This window comes from Nicotiana sylvestris, chromosome 5, assembly GCF_000393655.2.
Source record: "Nicotiana sylvestris chromosome 5, ASM39365v2, whole genome shotgun sequence".
Classification (NCBI taxonomy): Eukaryota; Viridiplantae; Streptophyta; class Magnoliopsida; order Solanales; family Solanaceae; genus Nicotiana; species Nicotiana sylvestris.
Window position 1 is genome coordinate 136,964,170 of NC_091061.1, and position 17,167 is coordinate 136,981,336.

The following is a 17,167-nucleotide window of genomic DNA, read 5'->3' on the forward strand; positions in this document are numbered from 1 at the left end:
ATATCAAAGCATGTGAAGATCACACAGTAGCAGGTGAAGAAAACCGCTCTTGAAAATTAGGGTTTCGAGCATAATCGATTTTTAGAGATTATAGAAAACTAGAGTCAAAAGAATCACACAGAGAAATAAGGGATTTTGAGATAAAGAACATCAAAATCGAGTTATGCACTCAAACGAACAGCCTCATACCCAAAACCATTGGATTTTCAACAATAGAAGAGTTTTTAAAAGAGGATAAACAGACAAATCAGACAGAAACTCAGGCAAACAAACATTCGTCTAATAAACAGTCATAAGAAATTAGGGATTTTAACATACAAACTCAAGTAGAAGAAAGATATAGGGAAACACAGCAGAACATGTCAAAAATCAGAGAAAAGTTTTGAAATAAACTAACAAGAACCCTAATCGGAAAAGATAAGGGGTTTTGAAGGTAGAGTTTTAAAAGAAACTTCGAGAAAAATGCTTAGCATTTCAGAGCAAACATAGATCTGAAACAGATCTAAAAGAAATCGAAAGAACCTTAGAGGTTAGGGTTTTAGAAGAACCCCAAGTGATGAGAAAGGCTTTGAAAATCATCGATCTAAGCAGGAGAGTCAAGAGTCTGACTCGAATAGCCATGGCTAACCGCAGAATAGTCATGAACTGAAATCGAACAGGGTCTGGACCAAGCTCTTTCAAGATCTAGCCTTGAGACCATAAGAATCGAACACGTAGAAGCCATTGGGGGTTTATACAGGTCTCCGATGACCTTGGAAGCCATAGATTTGGGAGGTATTAGGGTTAGGTTAGGTGGTGGCGGCTAGGGTTCATGAGGGATTGCAGAGAGAGTTGAGAGGAAATAGGATTCAAGGGCGGTGTTTGGTGTTAAATGAGGTGGGGTAAGGGGTCGTTTGAGGTTAAAAATGGATAGGGGCGATATTGGTCGTTGATCTAACTGATCAACGGCCAGGATTGAAAGGGTTAGGTAGGGGACCTAGGTTGGGTTATTTAGATTGAGTCGAGGGTCGGGTTGAAATTGAAATTGGGTTGGGAAATTGGGGGCCTGTTTTGGGTTATAATTGAAACTCAATTGGGGCTATAATTGCAATAGCCACTTTTTTCTTTTAATTTTATATAAAATAGTAAATTAATTTCTGGAAATAAATTGAAGGTACCAAAATTATTTGTAATGCATAATTATCAATTTAAAATACTTGACTTAATTTTTTATAAATATTAACGCAATTAAATATAAAAGAGGCTAATATTGCAATTATATGCAATTTAGCTTTAAAAATACTAAATAAATTTGTAAAAATATACAAAAATTATTTTGACTATATTTTAGTATAAATATGAGAATCCAATAAATGAATCACCAAGATTGATAACTTTGGGAATTATTAATGTGTTTTTTTACGAATAAAACAGAGGAATAAATTAGTTAAAAATTCTTTAAAATTTAAGAAAATTAATAAAACATTGGGACATACTTATATATGCATATATATGATATTTGGAAAGTATTTCCCATATAAAAAATATACAGGAAATAATTGGATATCAACAACAATAATATAAAGCATGAACAATAAGAAACGGAGTCACATTAGTTATAGTATACGACTCACGGGCATGCTTGACACCAACGTATAGATACTCGTCACCATGCCTATACGGCGTACTCAACAACTAACTCGTAGCAAATAAGACACAAATCCTAATCCCTCAAGCTAAGGTTAGACCAAACACTTATCTCAATGCCACGAACACAATTCAAGCCTCAACTACCGCTTTACCTCTTGTTTCCACCACCAATTCGCTTGTATCTAGCCACAATTTACTTAACTATATCAATAAATGCTAAATGAATCAATTCTAATGCATAAAAATAAGTTTTCCAATGATTTTTCCAAAAAGTCAAAAATCGACCTCGGGCTCACATGGTCAAAACCTGAGGTTCGAGCCAAAACCCGATTACCCATTCACTCACGAACTCAAATATATAATTTTTTTTAAATCGGACCTCAAATCGAGGTCCAAATCCCCAAAATTTAAAAATCCTAAGTTCTTCCCACAACACCCAATTTCCCCCATGAAAACCCTTGATTTTGGATTGAAATCATGTGAGAAGATGTTATAGATTAAAGAAAATGAGTTATAAATGACTTACAATTGGTTTGGAGATGAACTTTTCGTTAGAAAATCGCTAAAAAGTGTTTAGGTTTTGAGAAGGTTTGAAAAATGGATGAAAATGCGTCTAAGTCCCAATTAACTGGTCTCTGATTTCGCCATTTCGACCAGGGTTCACAATTGTGAACCCCTTCAGGACCTGCTATCTTCACATTTGCGAAGAATATGTCGCATTTGTGACTTTGGCCTTTTTCGCATTTGCAATGAATTTGTGGCATTTGTGATCAAAGCCTACCCAGGCCATCTTCGCATTGCGATAAAGCTTCGCATTTGCGAGCTCCCATATGCGAGCCAGGCTTTGCAATTATGAAGCCTGCAGTCCTGCAACATACCAACAATTTCCGAAGTCAAATTTCACTCCGTGGCCTATCCAAAACTCACTCGAGCCCTCGAAGCTCCAAACCAAACATACACGCAAGTCCAAAAACATCATACGGACTTGCTCGTGGGATCAAATCATCAAAATAACATCAATAACTATGAATTTAGCATCAAAATCAAAAAAAAATCTCATGAACTATTAAGTTCCATTTTTATCAATCGATGGTCCGATTCACATCATATCAAGTCCGTTTCTTATCAAATTTTACAGGCTCAACTCAAATCCCATATAAGACCTATACTGGGGGAACCAAAATGCGAGCCTGATACCATCAAATTCAAACATATTTAAATTTCTAAAAACTCTTATAATTTAAGTTAAACAATTTCTTCAAAAATTCATTTCTCGGGCTTGGGACCTCGGAATTCATTTCCGAGCATAGGCCCAAGTCCGATATTTTCCTATGGACCCTCCGGGACTGTCAAATTTTTGGTTCGGGTCCGTTTACCCAAAATATCGACCGAAGTCAACTTAAATTTATTTTAAAAGCAAAATCTATCATTTGTTTACAGATTTTCACATAATGGCTTTCCGGATACATGCCTCGATTGCGCATGCAAATCGAGGTGAGACAAAAAGATGTTTTTAAGGCCTCGAAACACAGCATCAACTTGTAAAACAAGTGATGACCTTTTGGGTCATCACACTAAGACACAAACTATCTAACTACATATGATTGTCTACTTACCTCTAATAGAGTGTACACTGTATAAAGGACGGGACAGGCCATGTTATACCCATATGTACACAAAAGTATCGTTCCAAAACTCAATAGCAGTTGCGGATCAAATGGAGCACACCAACTCTCGTTGAGCAAGGATCCTAAAAAAAGGGATCGTCAGCCTGTCTATCTGCAGCTGCGGGCATGAAACGCAGACCCCCAGGCAATAGGAGCGTCAGTACAAATAATGTACCAAGTATGTAAGGCATTAAAATCAGTATATAAAAGACATGAAAGAAACATGGAGTAAAGGACTCAACCTGTAAGTCTGAATAGCTCTGGGAATCATCAAACATTTATAATGTCATGGATAGCGTATAAATGTCATGTCATGCATAGGTATATGTGTAAATAACATCATCAAGCCTCTGAGGGCATTCCATCATATCATCTCAGCATCTATGGGCGAAATCATAAATGTATACCAGTTGATCAGGTGGTGGTGCGTATAGAACGCCATATCCTTTCCCCATACCCCATATACATATACTATACGTGTATATAACGTCATCTAGTCATGGGTCAATATACATGTATGAATGGATGCAATGTATAATGAAGTAAGTCAATAAGATCTCTCAAAACGTCATGGGACCCATCAACAAACGATATGATAGTAGGACATATGGGGAATCCAGAGCATAAGCAACCCTAGTACTTCTAAGAATAGAATCATTTGTGAAAGTTGCGTGCTTGCTCGTTTCATTGTAACATATGAATCATGCCAGAAGGAAAGGAGGGATAGCTTTAATATAACTATAGTCGTTAATACAACTGCACAACAAGCTTATGATAACTAGCACGCCAACCCTATAACAAAGAAATATATGTACGACTTAGATGGCACTAGTGTATTACGTAATTCAAACGATTAGCCAATTCGGAACTCGATTCTAAAATAAAATGGGCAGCATTTCACCTGATTTTACTGCTCCCTCAAGCCTACTATAGGCGAGATACAAACACAATACAATTAGCAGCTCAAAACCAACCGAATTACAATTTAGAACCTTTAATACAACAAAAACCCCAAATATACCATAACACATCCAATCAACAACTTATTAATTAGCCTGAAAATATAACGATGAGCGACCAACCTACTACCCTACCACATCGGGCGTTTCTCCATGCCTTTTTATCCTTCCAAACACCATCAATCAGTAGCAAAATAGGCCAGCACAAATGGACTACAAAACAGTCCACTAAAAGTAGAAAAAAATCTAACTCACGCCTTCTAATCACCATCCCGTGAGTTCTAACTATTAGGATACTAATTTATCAACCTTCCTTGATATTTAAAAACTTAAGTACAGAAGTTACATGTTTTTTAACTATAAAGTATCTTGCAAAAATCGAACTACAAAGAGAAAAGAGAGACAGTATAATATAATAATACTTACGTCGTAGGGATTGTTCTGATGTTATCGCTTCTCGATTTCGTACCTTAGATGTTAGTATTCTTTGAAACCCTTCGGAGAGCTTAAGTATAGGGTTTTATGGTATTCTCTGGTCAGGCTCTATATAAAAGTGAAGAAAGAGACGAGCTAAAACCTATATATAAACTTTTGTAAAGTCAAAGAGGTGCTAGCTTGGCTCCATAGCATTGGCCTATCTTCGGACGCTTATACCTCTTTATGCGGATGTCGTATGAACGAACGGTTAAGTGAGTTAGAAATTAAATTCCAAGTCCTTCAATTTGGTAGATAATATGTCCCAAAAAGACCTCATATAGCACATGAAATTTATTTCTCAAAAAGCTCTGTACAAGGCAAATCCTTAGTCGGTTTTCCGCAACATAAATCCGATTTTTTCCAAACATTATATTTTCTATCCAAACATCATATATAGTTATATTATGACTATAAACGCATTAAAATCATTATTACAAATTCTTATATTCATTATGCGTCACATTGGGACACACATGATGTAACAACTAATATAATATGGAGTGCGCGATCTCGCTAAACACTAAATACATGACAAGTATATGCAAATAAGAACTTATGGCAAGAAAAAACAGAATGCTTCCATAATTTAAAAGTCAAAATTATTCTCATATAACCAAATATGCAAACACACAAGAATCGAAAGGTTTTATGATTACCAAAGAGACAACAACAATTGTTTTCTTGTCAGATCACGTGGGTTTACCAACCTCTTTCTCTTCAATTGATTTTTATTTTATTTTTTATTATCTCAAACAAATTCACCAACACCTTGAAAGAAATATTCTTACAGCAGATCTCCTAATTTACTATTTTAAAATAATGCAAGCTCATAAGACATATTACTTACTTGTCAATATCTCTTTTAAATCGATTCGAGCACCCAGATAGTAAAGCCCCATTGTCAGCGTGAAACTTTTTACGCCACCAAAATTCTATCTAGTTAGCATAAACCTAAGACAACCAAAATTCCTGACATCCAAAACCGTTTCAACGCTTATAATAAGGCAAGATGAGGCAAAACACATAGACACCAAGTGTACAGGAAGTACACAAGTTAGCGATACGTATGATGCATACTACGTAGACAATATCAAAATCTTTTCAAAACACTGAACAATACAGCTAAAAGGCCGGCTCTGATGCCACAATGTAGATTTTAAGCATATACACAGAGCCTACGCAGCGGAATACTAATAGGAACGTACCTTCAACCACGGTTGTTCGAGTAATGTGGGGAATTTCCTTTGAAACCTTTAGCAGAAAATCTAGAGAGTCTTCTAGCATGTGCCTATCCTAGAATACCAAAATGATGGAGTCACAGACGTATTTATAGGTGGGTTAGAGACTCTTAGGAAAATACTTTACCCCTAGGGACTTCTCCATAAATAATAATTGTTCTAGGAACTCCTAATAAATATTGTTTCTTTCCATCAAAGAAACTACCATATAAGCATAATTACATAATATTATCTAATATATTATTTCCTTTGGAAGACAAAGTAAATAATTTATTACCTTATATGACGGCCATAGTAGAAGTCTCCAGAAGAGACGGTAAATTTCTAACATTGAAGACTCAACTATTTTAGATAGTACAATATATTATCAATTAATACATAGATCAGATGGTTCTTCTCTATTTTCTGTGGAATCTTTAGAGATCATTTTTTCACGACTAACAAATTGTCTAACTATAAACTCTCTAGAATTTGCTCTTGATTATTTATCATTTTCAGATCGAAAATAGATATTGATGGACACAATTGAAAATGACTATATATTTGGTAATGACAATTTCTTTTGTTATCCTATTAGGCAGTAAGTGCAACTGTGTTGAGCGGGAGGTAAGATGGCGAACATATAGCTAAAAGTGCAACAATAAGCCCGCCCTCAGATTAGCTCAACTTTCGTTACTTTTTCGTTCATCTGAAGTTACTATTTCCTAATATGAATGGAAAATGATGTAAGCTTCCACATGGAAATAAGAAAAAACTAGATGAATCAAGCTATATAATATCAAAATAATCAATGTGTAATTCATTATATCCCCTATTAACTCAAAATTACTACTAAGAATGTTCTCGCCAAACTGGCTCTCTGTATTACAGAAACTAGTATAGCACATGTGCGACGCACGAAGAATATCAATCATGTTGTGTGATTTAATTTGTTTGACCATATTATATCTTTAATTAAATTTTAGTTTTCTTTTTCTTATCCAACGACACATGACCAATAAGATACTCGGATAAAATTAGAAAAAGATCCATATGGTCATCAAATAACTTTTTAGTTTCTCACTTTTATTTATTACATATCTACTATACTTATTAATATTTTATTTGTTATTATGACGTTTTATTAGCTTGTTACTTGAATTAATATTTTTGTTAATGATCTCTATATTTTTTCCCCTTACTCCTAAAATTATTTCTTGAAACATTTTTTCCATTCTACATTTTCATTTTAATTCGTCAAAAATATTAGTTAATTTTTTCTTTATTAGTAATAAATCTACCAATTTTTAAATAATTGATATTTTTGTATTATAGGCCTAAAAAATAATTGATATTTTTGTATTATAGGCCTAAAAATTAAGTTTTACTTCTCATTTGATTTCTTATTAAATGTAACGATTCGATCGGTCATTTTGAGCATTTACACTCCTTTCAACTATTTGAGTTGAATATCTTCTTATGATTTATTATGACATGTGTGAATCATCGGATTTGGTTTTAAGGTATTTCAGAGTCATTTTGGAAGAATAAAATTAAAAGTTTAAAGCTTAAGTTTAAAGGTTGACAGGATGTTGACTTATGCATAAATGACCCCGGAATAAAATTTTGGTGATTCCAGTAGCTCCGTATGGTGATTTTAGACTCAAGAGCATGTTCGGAAAATTATTTGGAAGTCTATAGTTCAATTAGGCTTGAAATGACTAAATTGAAAATTTAAGTTTGGAAGATTGATCGGGGAGTAGACTTTTGATATCGGGATTGAAATCTGATTCTAGAAATTGGAATAGCTCTATTATGTCATTTATAACTTGTGTGCAAAATTTGGGATCAATCAGACATGATTCGATAGGTTTCGGCATCGGTTGTAGAAGTTTGAGGTTTCAAGTTCATTAAGCTTGAATTGGTGTGCAATTCATGTTTTTGTTGTTGATTGATTCGATTTGAGGGCAAAGTTTGTATGGTTTTATTAGGACTTAATGGTACCTTTGGTTGAGGTTCTGAGGACCATGGGTGTGTTCGGAGGTGAGTTTTGAGCGAGTCCGGGCATTTTGGCACCCTGATATTGTTCTGGTACTTTTGGAAGTGCGGACGCACATTTTGGAGTGCTGAGGCAAAGGAGAGGTGCGGACCGCACATAAAAGTGAGGACCGCAGCAGAAATATGCGGGCCTTAGAGGAGGAGTGTAACGACCTAATTGGTCGTTTTGCTTTCTAGAACCCCGTTTCCCTAAATAAGACTCCCCGTACTTGCTTTTACTTATTTATGACTTGTGGGGATGGTTGGCTTGGTTTCTTAAGGTTGGCTTAAAAGGCCAAGTTTGACTTCGGTCAATATTTTGAGTAAACTATCTCGGAATCCGGATTTGAAGGTTCCAACAGGTTCGTATGATAATTTTGGACTTGGGCGTATGCTCGGATCATATTTTGGGTGATGCGGGAGAGTTTTGTCGCCTAATAGTGAAAGTTGGTTCTGGAAGGTTTTTAGAAGTTCTTTAAATTTGGTTTAGAGTGGGTTTTTGTAATATCATGGTCCAAATGGAATTCCGAGACCGGGAAAAATTCCGTAATGTCATTTAAGACTTGCACTCAAAATTTGGTGTCATTCCAAGTAGTATAAGTACATTTCGGCACATTGGAAGTAAATTGAAGAACTTGAAGTTCATAAGTTTGATTAAATTGGTTTTAGGGTGTGATTCTTAGTTTTAATATTGTTCTGGGCGTTCCGAGAGTTCGAGCAAGTCCATTTTATGATTCCAAACTTGTTGGTATATTCTGGCAGAGACCCGGGGGCCCTAAGCATCAATCGGAAGAGGCTCGGACCAAGATGAAAATTTGAGCAAGAGCTGAAGCTCCAGCTGCTGTCATAACTGCAACTGCGGTTGGTCAGCCGCAGGTGCGAGCTCGCAAGTGCGGTTGGCACTTCACAGATGCGGCCCAAGGAGAGGAGCCTGGGTTCCGCAGATGCGGCTCTTTTTTTGCAGAAGCGGGGTATCTATCCGCAGGTGCAGCCCCAGCAGGCCCAGACCAACTCCGCAGAAATGGGAACGCAGGTGCGAAATTGTTGTGGCAGTGCACTTCATTAAATACGGGAGTTAGGCATTTTTCTCTCATTATTTACACATTTGGGCTATTGGGGAACTCTCAAAGAGGGGATTTCGACTTAGCATCTTGAGGTGAGTAAATTCTACAAAATGTGAGTAATCATGAGATTTGACCACGTCATTGCTAAATTAGTGAAAATTATGGGTTTAGGTGAAAACCTACGTCATTGCTAAAAATGAGATTTGACCACGAAATTTGTCATGGAATTTAGTAGAAATCATATATTTATGTTCATAAGGTTATGGGTAACAACTTCCTTTCAAAATTTCTGGAATCCGAGCATGTGGGCATGGGGGTGAATTTTAGGAATCTTGCAATTTAGGTTGGTTAATCACTTAAATGGTGGAATTATGAACTTTTGAGCGTAGATTGATTAGTTTATGTAATATTTGACTAGTTTCAAGTCGTTTGGCGTCAAATTTGGAGATTTGGGCTCATTCTTAAATTGGGAAGTAGGCTTGAGACAAGGTAAGTCTCCTTGATAACCTTGTAATAGGAAATTAACCCCATAGGTGAATTAAATACATGCTTGAACCTATTTATAGGGCTACGTATGTACGAGGTGACGAGAGTCCATACGTAGCTACTAGTATGCTATTGTTCGGGTAGTTTAGGTTCTGTATCATGCTATAATTGGAATGTTGAGCCCTTACTTGCTAAAATAATCACTTAAACCATGTTAGAAATCTATAAAGGAATTGTATGAGGTTCAACTCACTTACTTGAAGGTATGCACGAAATACTTAACTATAAATGAAAAATTTGTGTTTCTTGAAAATAAATTGTTATTTGTGAATCGTGCCGAGCGCCTCGGTAGTAAATAGATGCATCTATGATTTGCGCCGTTCGACCCTCCGGTAGTGCATATTTTAATACTATGTTGGATTGGGTCGTACAACCTCGTCAAAATTGCGAATGTTAATTATTTGAAACTCTTCGTGATCTATACTGTTTAAATGCTTTGAAATATAAGTTGTTACATGATATGACTGAAATTGACATGTTATTTATGAAAGAATATCTTACCTCTTCCTGTTCATAAACTATCATAATTATTCATGCTTAGCGTAACACTTTAATTATATTATTGTTTGCCCTGGTAAGTGTCAAGTCGACCCCTCGTCACTACTTCTTCGAGGTTAGACTGAATACTTACGGGGTACATATTATTTATGTACCCATACTATGCTTCTGTACTTAATTGTACAGGATCTGAGGCAGGTGCATCTAGTCACCCTCCCGGTGCGCATACTTGAGCTTGGACTGAGACTTCACGGTGAGCTTCCCCCTTTCGAGTCGTTCAGTAGCATGCCAGAGTTTCTCTTTTGTTTATGCCTGTCTATTCTATTTCAGACAGTAGGATATTCATTTGTATATTCTGCTAGCTGCTCACACACTTGTGATACTAGATCTTGGAACATATTAGTAGACTTGATTTTTGGGTTGTACTTCTATGGTTATGATTTCTTCTAGTGGTTTCCGTTTTTCTTACCTAAAAAAATGCGTTATTTATCAAACGCTTTGAATTTGAGTAAAGTTAGATGTTAAGGATTGCTTAATAAAAAATGGAAATTCACTAGTTGATTAGTATTGATTTGCCTAATAATGGTGTTGGGCGCCATCACGACCTATATTGGAATTGGTGTTGTGACAAGGAGTGCGGAATGCACAATTCTACCTTCAGCCGCACTCTAGGGAGATTCTGCATATTTGCCGGTCCAACTTTGGAAGATTATATCTTTTGATCTATAAGGCATTTTGAGATTATTCAAAAATGAATGTTGTAGACCTTCATATCTAGTTTCTAGAAAGTTAAAGAAATTATCATTTAGACATATGTAGAGAAATTTATGGCCAAAATACTAAGGCCTGGTAGTGTAGTCAGCGAAAGGTGCGGCCGCATAAATTTTGTGTGATCGCAGGAGCTGGGATGTGCGACCACACTTGGAATTGTGCGGACCACACATTGGGAGTTCAAAGGTGTACTATATAATCGAGGTTTAGGGTAATACTTCACATTTTGGACCTTGGGAGCTCGGTTTGTGGCGCTTTTTGTGGATTTTTCAAGAAATTCATCAGGGGTAAGTGATTCTAACTCAGATTTGGTTTATATACATGCATATATCATCATTTAATTAGCAATTTTAGATGAAAATTTTGAGAAAATTGTAGAAATTTCATTATATGAATTTTTAAGTTTTGAGCATCGAATTGGACTTGGAATTGAGTGAAACTAGTATGGTTGAACTCGTAATCGAATGAGTTGTCGGATTTTTTAAGTTTTGTCAGTTTTCGAGGTGTAGGACCGGGTGAGATTTTTTGCTGAATTTGGGATTTGATTTAGGATTCTATATTTATCATTTGTAATTTTTTCCTTGGGTTTTATCTGATATATTTGAGTTGCTTTTGGTTAGTTTTGAGTCGTTCGGAGGTCGCTACGCGCGTGATGGCATTTGTGGAGAATCGTTTGGCTTGTTCGGTGTTTGCAATTGGCTTGTTTAAGATAAGTAACTCTTCTAAACTTAGTGCTGAGGGTATGAAATCCCGAATTATGTGCTTTGTGATTGGTGTTGAGGTGAGGCACATGCTAGGTGACAGGCGTGTGGTTGTGCACCCTGTGAATTATGACTCTGTTGTATCCCTGGCACTGTTTATTGGCCTTATTTTGTTGATATTTGTGTTTTCACCATTTTATTAAGTAACTTAGCTCTCAATCATGCTAGATATCATGTTTAGACTTTATGCCGATACTATTGGGACCATAGTGGTTGTTCCTTGCTGCCATTTTACTTTTTTCATTGATATTTCGTACTCAATCATATTCATGCATTCATATCATATCTCAGTCTCACTTGTTTTTTATTGATACATTATATTATTGTTGTCGGGCTGTCTCCATGACATTGTGAGCCCGTATGTGAGACTGGAGAGATTGATGACTGAGTGAGGCCGAGAGACTAATTATGAGGTTATTGATAACATAGCACGTGAGTTGTCCATGCGGATTCTGATATTGATACTATAGCACTTGAGTTGTCAATGTAGCACGTGAGTTGTCCATGCAGATTCTGATATTGATACTATAGCACGTGAGTTATCTGTGTAGCACGTGAGTTATCCTAGTGGATGCTGATATTGATACTATATCATGTGAGTTGTCCATGCAACACGTGAGTTGTTTGTGCAGATTATAGTTATTGAGCTGTAGAAGCCCCTCTGGAGTCTTCACACCCTAGTGAGCGCAGTCGACTATGTATGTATATATGTGGATCGAGTTGCACGCTGCAACAAGTACTATACAGTGTTGAGTGATTGAGTGTGCTGACTATTGAGCACGGTAAGAGATAATGTGAGTTAGTGAGGTTGAGTACCCTGAGAGTGTGAGTACAGAAGTTCATCACTGAGAGACATTGCATTTGACATACGTACTTGAGATACATGCATATGAGATGCATTTTTCTTTTGTTGCCCGGTTTTGGTAACATTCATGACTTTTACCTGTATCTTGATATGTAGGCATATGGATGTACTTTACTTATGCTATCAAAAAATGAAACATTTACCTAATGAAAAGTTTTTGCAAAAAGGTTACAGTTTTGAAACTTACTCACATTTTTGACGATTTTTGTAAAGGATTTGGGTTTTCACTGATATACTTCAAAAGCGTAACTATTTTGGAAAACTATGAAAAGGCTGAGCACTTTATCTCTGAGTTACTTCTTTATTTACTTGCTTTACACTGTTATGAACTGCTATTGGTTATTGATGTTGGACCCGACCTATGTTCCAGCTCGTCACTGCTTTCAACCTAAGGTTAGGTTTGTTACTTATTGAGTGCATGGGGTTGGTTGTACTAATACTACACTTCCTGCACATTGCGTGCAGATTTCGGATGCCGATGTTGTTGTGCATGGAAGGAGTTAGCATTGAAGGTGTACCTGCATTCCAGTTGTAGTTGCTTCTTGTTCATGATAGCCTTAGATTCCTAGAACTCTGTTTATGTACCTTTCAAAAGATGATGTATTTACTTCACACAGTTTTTGTAAACTCTATTATTAAAAGCACATGATTCGTACTACCAGTCCTTGGAGAATGTATAAAATTCAGTTAACTTATCTATTTAATTGTTTTATTGACTTTATTGAAATTGGTTAGTTAATAGTTGACTTACCCAGTGGATTTGGTTAGGTTCCATCACGACTAGTACATTTTGGGTCGTGACAGATTGGTATAAGAGCTCTAGGTTCATGGGTTCTACATGTCATGGGAAAGTGTCTTAAAGTCTTGCAGATCGGTATGATGAAGTCCATACCTATCTTCGAGAGGCTACACGGCATTTAGGATATGCTTCCCATATTTCTTTCCTTATCGTGTAACATTGATTTGGCTTGAAGCGTAATCCTTTGAATTCTTTTCACGCATTTGTATGCGCACATGAGCGCTCGGTATTAGCTGTGCATCGATGATTTATGATTCTAGGAATGAGGTGCGAGATGTGATTTCAGTATGCTGATGATGGGCCAGTCTGGAGGACTAGAGACCGGATTTTGACTGTAGCTTGAGCATAAAGATGTAGATTGTGCAAGCACGTGCTTTTCGACTTAGATGTCCGGTAGTGTCCCTATTTGTGGAATTTTTGGTAGGATGTCTATGTAATGAGTATGATGTGACAGCGGGAAGTATTCATATGGTTTTAATGTCACAAAAAGAGTTTGATTAAGATGTAAATTGGTGCTTGATTTGTATCTTGATTTGACGTATAATCTCGAGCTATGGGTGTCTGGAAGGATCCTTTTCATGATGTTTGGTTGAGAAGTGGAGTAGATTTTTATGTCATGCTATGAGTTTAGACTCAGGAAGATTAATGGTTGCGTAATAGTTGTGACTGTAGAAGGTTATAGGAAGATGTCAGTTTGAGGCTAAGCAGGTGGGTTATCTCCTTCGATATGTCTTGAGGTTGTGTGATCCCTATGTTATTTTATTGAGAGTTCTCTTTTACCAGTGAATCATATGTAGTGCAATTTGAGTTTAGATCGCTTGTGAAAGTTGTCTTTACTATTACGATGATGAATGCGAGTTTTACAAATGATTTGAGGTATCATATGGTTTGTGTTACATGACCTTAGGAAAGATTTAGTTGAATCCTATTACGGTGTTATGCTAGTATAGGGGTGGATATTGTAGGTTATCAGATGCCTTATTCCTTGGCTTTTTGCCAAGTGGGATTGTCTGCTATCGACAAGCTTATTGCACTATTATGTGTTGTATTGGTTTCTATTCGAGGTATACTGGTGAATCAATTAAGGCTTACAGAGGTTGAGATCGAGGATGACTCGAGTAAAGGAAATTTTGATAAGGGTTGTGTTATGCTTTATGGGTATTTGAGAAACATTGGATGATTGAGTTGTTATTTGTAAAGGATGTAGCGTGCATGAGGTATGGATTCACTTGGTTGCTTAGAAAAGTGGATTACTTCCTCGGGTTTTATTGTGCTAATGGGGAACAGTTCATTCGGTTTGTTTGATCAGTTTAATAGAGATCTGAGTAGAGTGGAAGACTCTCAATAATGGTTCAAATGGATGCAAGATTTAAATGAGGCAATTGGGAATTTCGCGGATTTATACATGGCTAGAATCGGAGGGTTACATTGGATGGTGTCGAGACTTGTGACATTTCTATATCCTTATGGATTCTACATTTCAGTATCAACAAGGAAAAATGAACAACTTTAAATTCACAGAAGGTCTCTTTAGAGTGGGTATCTCGGTAGTGGTACTTTTCGGGTGCTTAAGAGAGCATTCAGCGGTTTTTGAGCCTTAGGGCTATGTGATTTTATGCTAGGGTCTCGTGTGGTGAGTCTTGGTTCAGGATTTTGGTATTATGGCGAGGAGAGGCATCAATTTGAAGTTAATTCAGAAGGGACTCGGAGAAATAGGGCAAATTATTAGTAGGTTAGATCAACATGGTAACAATATGATCGGTTCTTTAGGTTCCTATGATGTGGCTAGTCTTTACAGGTGATTCATGGCAATGCACTTAGGTTTTTGATGGCCTGTGTAGCTTGGTTGAGTTAGAGAAATTTTGTTTTGATGGCTTAATTATGTGCAAGTGGGTTTCGAAGAAATCTCAATAGTTCCTACCACAGTTCGAGGAGTATATTTCCTACTTGCGTGAGGAGTATGTGGTGTATAATGATTTTCTCCCGGATGAAATCAAATGGAAGGTCCTGGGCTATTTGAGTATGTAGCTGCTTGTGACTCGGAGTGGATTATGAACTACTCATATTTTTAATATGATGGCATGATATGTGTAGTGTGTTATGCATGATGGAGATTTGCATGAGCCAGGTTACATTTCAATTTTGAAAGGGAGATCATAAAAGTCTTAGGCAACATGGACTGTTCAGATGAATAGGTAAATGATATTACTATTGACGTGGCTTGATAATAGTGTACACTTCAGGAGGGGCAATCTGTTTTGATTTATGGATACTTCATTGGTATTACGGCACTCTCCTAGTTGATCGACTGCTGATATTCAAATTTTTCTATATGAAACGGAAATTTTTTAGAAGTATTCCTCGTGGGATGATCGTGTATGAGAGATGTGTTAGATATTCGGGTGGCAGAGTTGGGATCAGATATGGTGATTCATGTGTGCTATGGAATTGGAGACTAGGAGTTCTCATAAGTAGATTGTTCGTGGGTGTGGACTATGAAAATGTGGCCAAAGCTAGTCAGAGGATGGTATGTGTTATGGTTAGGTCGTTGTGGATCTTTCAGAGAGTTATTTATCTAATTGTTGTTGTCTAGAGCTAATTTGGGGGGTCCTATGGTAGGCCCAATTAGGGTGTATATTCTATACCGTGCCGGATTGGTTGGCTCCATACTGCTATTGTTAAGGGAATGCCATTCGATTGTTGTTGGGCTTATTCCTATACTAAAATAATCAATGAGTTACTCTTCTATGCTACGAGGAATTGTAGTTCGTTAGTTATATGCACATATGGTGCGGTTCTACTGAGGCCTTATGGAGGAATTTGAGCTAGAATAGTATTGGGTATTGCTTGGTTGATAGCGTATTGGTTATGCTCTTTCGGGTTTTATGTGGCGTTGTGTCACTTGCTTCTCCGTAGTTATGGTAATGCACTTTGGGAACTTGATATCGAATTTCAAGTGGTTATGGATTTTGAGTAGGGTGGCTTGAGGTATATATAATGGACCAGTGTTTGGATGGGGACACGCATTGTAGCGGAGTTATATTGAGATATGATCCTTTGTGTTAGATTTGTGTGTTTTGTTTCTGTGGTGTGTGATGGGTTCCTAGCATTGCATTGTGGTGGAGCCTGTTGAGTTTGCGGAATGGTTCTCTTGTTTGAATCATTTTCCATGTTTGTGTACATTTGGATTGTTGCTTATTGGTGCACAGATTGCACGAGTTGTAGCCTTAGATTTTATTGATGTGTCATGTCACTAGAGTGGTCGTGTTGGGTGAGATGGAGTCACTGGACCTAGAATGAATACTATCGGAATTAATTACAGTATGGTTGGAAGGATAATATCGAAGGTCGACCAAGATATTGGCTATAGTTCTTGTCAAAAGAGAGGGAGATCCATGACTTGTTGATCTGACGAATGCTTTTGAGTTTCTGCATGTTTCACTCATCATTGGAAGTATATGAAGGTGTTGGAACGGGGCTTTGTTTGATAAGAGGTTTATTACTTCCATTGAGTTATTTTGAGTAGCTACTGTGATTGGAAATTATCGCTATGAGTATTTGATTTTTGCGGTATATCATGTGATTACATCTTGGGTTATGATGAAGGCTTGATATAGCTTGTACAAACTTACACAGTGTGTAGATGCGAGGTTCTAATCTTATAGTAAATTTCGGATGTTAAAAATTGAATTCTAAGGCTTATGGGCAAGGTTAAATTATGAAATTTCAGTTATATTATGTTATAAGAACTATATGGGATAGGGTAACGTAGGATCACCTCCTGGTATGCGCATGGTAAGGTAACGCCGCAGTTTGATAGCTTTGAGAATAACTCTGGACACGTTCGAGGACGAACGTATGTTTAAGTAGGGGAGGA